The sequence below is a fragment of the Puntigrus tetrazona genome, unplaced genomic scaffold (assembly GCF_018831695.1).
Source record: "Puntigrus tetrazona isolate hp1 unplaced genomic scaffold, ASM1883169v1 S000000148, whole genome shotgun sequence".
NCBI lineage: Eukaryota > Metazoa > Chordata > Actinopteri > Cypriniformes > Cyprinidae > Puntigrus > Puntigrus tetrazona.
This window is the reverse complement of record NW_025047824.1, coordinates 1,967,501-1,971,510: the sequence shown is the minus strand read 5'-3', so window position 1 is coordinate 1,971,510 and position 4,010 is coordinate 1,967,501. Positions and strand designations below refer to the sequence as shown.

The window sequence follows — 4,010 nt, the reverse complement described above, 5'->3', positions numbered from 1 at the left end:
TTCCAAATATTCTATAAAGCACACACGTGCATGCATGTCCAAACGTCTCTTTCAATTTTTATGTACTTACTTTTTTATTTTATTATCATTTTTTTAGGTCGACTTTAACAGATTTAGTCTTTTGTCTGGCTGGACAAATATGCATTCAATTCAATTTATTGTTAATTTTTATTTCCATTTCCAAATATTCTATAAGGCACACACATGCATGCATGTCCAAACTTCTCTTTCAATTTATTTATTTATTTTATATATATATATATATATATATATATATATATATATATATATATATATATATATATATATATATATATATATATATATATATTTTTTTTTTTTTTTACTTTAATTAACAGATTTTGGGCTTTTTCTGGTTGGAAAAATATGCATTCAATTCAATTTATTGTTCATTTTTATTTCCAATTTCCATTTTTTTTTTTTTTTATTTTTAGGTTGACTTTAACTAACAGATTTTGTTGGGGTTTTTTCTGGCTGGACAAATATGCATTCAATTTATTCTTCATTTTCATTTCCATTTCCAAATATTCTATAAGGCAGCACACACGCGCATGCATGTCCAAACTTCTCTTTCAATTTTTATTTACTTATTTTTTTATTTTATTATCATTTTTTTAGGTCGACTTTAATTAACAGATGTATTTTTTTTTCTGGATGGACAAATATGCATTCAATTCAATTTATTGTTCATTTTAATTTCCACCAAAACAACACATTAGCCCCTAATCTTAGATTTTTTTTTCTCCAGGTGTCAGTGAAGAGCTTGAGGTAAAATATAAGGCGTGTTGTGTCGAAAAATTAAAATAAATGCAGGTAAGTATCTCTTATGAACGCAATATTCTCTATGATCATTGTAAATCATTTCCAAACAAGCGCAAATTAAATAATATACCCCAAAACTTTTATATTTGTGTGCGTCTGCCACACTGCTAACGTTAGCCCGGAAATGAATCATAGCATGACAAAAGAGAAGGGCGATTTTAATTACAATGCATATACTGTATGCACATTATTAGACATGTATGGTATACAAATGAATTAATTTCGGTCTGAAATGTGTTTGTTTTCTAAAGATTCACAAGCACCAAGCGGTCGCGGTTGAAGAAACTCCGCCTTCGTTAAGGTAACCATACTACAGAAACGCCGTTGTGCATTTAACGTGAAATAACTACAGCATCACGATAATGTTTTATGTTCGTGTTTTGATATGCACGTGTTTTGAACCGTTTGCTTTCTTTCACAAACAGCACCTTGGACGCTTGGTGAAGAATTTCTTAATCGCTAGCAAACGATAAGATTCGGCCTCGACTCAGTGGGTGCCAGGTACATGAATATCTGCCTTATTAAGCGCATTTATTGTTCTATAAATATGTAAAATATTCAATCGTTTTACCGACAGAGAAACAGCGAGTGAACTGTAAATGCATCGCGAACCGATTCAGAGCTCTTACTAACCGCTTGCTCGATTCAATTTAAGGAATCGACTCAAAAGAATGATTCATTCGCGAAGGTTCTGATTCCAAAACAGCTGAGGTATACGACCTATTGTGTTATGTTCAAACACATTTTTACACAATATCTAAGATTTATTTGTTAACTGGAACCTACGTGTAATATGTAAAACATGCGTTTGTTGACTTGAACTGGCGAAGGATAGTTACAAAAATGTTTTCTTTTAACTCTCATTGCCATATTTATGACTTACGATTATGCTATGACTATTAAAAGCTTTATTAGGGCCTCGTCGCCCTCGCTGCAAACACTAAAATGTAATATTCATGCTTCAAATCACATTTTTTATCTTCCCTATGTAAGTTTTCAACAGCAAAAGTTAATTTTTCATGGTTAGATCAGAACCACGCGACGGAAATATTGCATTTTACTTAAAGCGGCCTTGCCATTTTTCGTGTGAAATCCAGCTTTAGCGCTACGGACAACCGATTGGAAACATTTTTACTTGATAATAGCATCTGTTAGCGTATTAACATGAGCGCGTCTTTCACTAAGGGCACGTTGTATCTGGTTCTCCAAGGGGTTTGCAGGGAAAATAATTTAAACTGTCGAAGACAACAACAAAAGTTCTACAGACTCTCTTTAGCGTCAATGCACAAATGACTCGTTTTTCGTTTTTTTTATCAACGGTATAATCCTCGGAGCACAGCGAAATGTGAAATCTCTGTTGTGTTTGTATAACTGGCATTCCTTGTGCAAACCCAGCAACACCCTGAATCTCTCGGTGGACATCCTAATTAAACAAACTCACACGAGCATTACAGCCAAGGTTGTGATTTATGATATCGCCTCAGATAGTTAAAGCCGACTTCCGTAAAAATCCATCACGTACATCACCGGACATTACCGCCCTAATTAAACACCCAAATGCCTGCAGATATCATAAAATTAGAAAAAACACACACACACACACACACGCACGCACACACTCGCCCTTAATAAAACACCGCATCTGTGATATTACAGAAGAGGACGGTATTGGAGACATAAAAAAAAAATCATCCCTCCACAAATGTGAGCGTAATTTGTCTATTTTAGGCCAAATGTTTCTCGCGATGTGAAACTGATTAATTATTTGAAATATACTGATTGCAACGAGCTGAGAATGTGGCATTAAAATAATGACTCCTGAGCCTCTTCTGAGTTTGTACATTTAGCATCGCGCAACCATTAGGAATAATCTGTCCAATTAAAGGTTGTGTAATTAATTAAGTGCACATTCTGTGAAAAGGCAAGAAGGGAGAATTTATCAAACTGCTGAAATATGACCTATCTTGTCCAAAAGACTAATATGTTTAAACAAAAGATGAAAATTGATGACAACATTATTTGTAACAAAATGCTCACTGTGCAACTATGATGCATTTGTCCTCAGATTGCGCTTCTTAGCATTGTCCTTACAGAATTCGTGATGTATTACCCCAGGCGGCGTGGCAATAACTTTAGATGAAAGGCCTGCCTGTCTGGGGACTGTGTTTTCGTAATGCGTATCCCGCTTGATATCCCGACCGTAACGGCGCGCGAAACCGGCGGTGGCAGCCGCGGAAGCGTGACATATGGCTGTTTTTCAACACAAACACGATCTTTTGTAGGTTTATCTGGTGCGCGACGCCGCGATAATCTCCCACGTCGAGCGCTCTGGACAGATCCGCTCGACTTCCAGAGCCATCAAAGGATTTCCGAAGCTTGGCAGGCTCCGAAAGGAGGCCCCTGGTGCAAACCTTCCCGCCGTTCGCCTTCGAAAAAAAAAAACCGCGGCCAAGTAACCGCGTGTGGGCTTGGCCGCGGTTATCCGGGCCGCACGGGTGTGCGGAGGTGTGTGTTGATGGAGTTGCGGGCACGGGGCGAGCGTGTGTGTGGGCGTGTTGGCGCGCATGTGCAAAACGTGGTGTTGAGGAAGCGCGCTGTGTGCAGCTACCCACGGCGTACGCGCATCGTCCAGAGCCGGTCACCTCTAAAAAAAATCATTCTTCGACTTTGCTGCACTTATTTAAAGTAAGCGGTTGCAATCACATTGTTTAAGCTAGTTCAGTTGGCTCACTTTCAACTGGTTTTGCTTCTTTAAATGTGGATAAAAGAAACCGTTTGCAACCATTTGCCTTAAATCGATGTGATATCGTTCTCTTGAGTGTGGGGTAAACGGGAAAACTGTAGAATTAATGGTAAAAGCTACTTTAAATGCGGCTATCATTCAGCTCAAATCAACGTGTCGATTAAAAAACAATAAAAATAAAATCCACACTTAACTTAAGATATTAAGCCTTACTTTTTATCTGCAATCAAACTGGCTGAAAGTCATTTCGGCTTGAAACTTAAATGTCGAATCTTGTGTAACTTAAAAATGTCAAATTGGTTAAATAAGTACAGTACGGTATAAGTACAGTAATGGATAAAAGATACGCTGCATGACTTTTTTTTATTTTTTATTTTTACTGTATAAAGAAAAGTCCGATTTCCAATTTTAAAACTGAAGAAAA

At 37.0% G+C, this 4,010-nt stretch overlaps 1 long non-coding RNA gene across 1 annotated transcript in view; it reads left to right on the top strand.

Moving 5' to 3' along the window:
- The first annotated feature begins 768 nt into the window (after positions 1-768).
- Positions 769-4,010, top strand: part of LOC122332773 — a 12,250-nt gene continuing 9,008 nt past the window's right edge. Inside the window, exons 1-3 of the long non-coding RNA XR_006248527.1 lie at positions 769-834; positions 1,095-1,144; positions 1,269-1,344. This is a non-coding gene — a long non-coding RNA (uncharacterized LOC122332773). The remainder of the gene's footprint in view (positions 835-1,094; positions 1,145-1,268; positions 1,345-4,010) is intronic.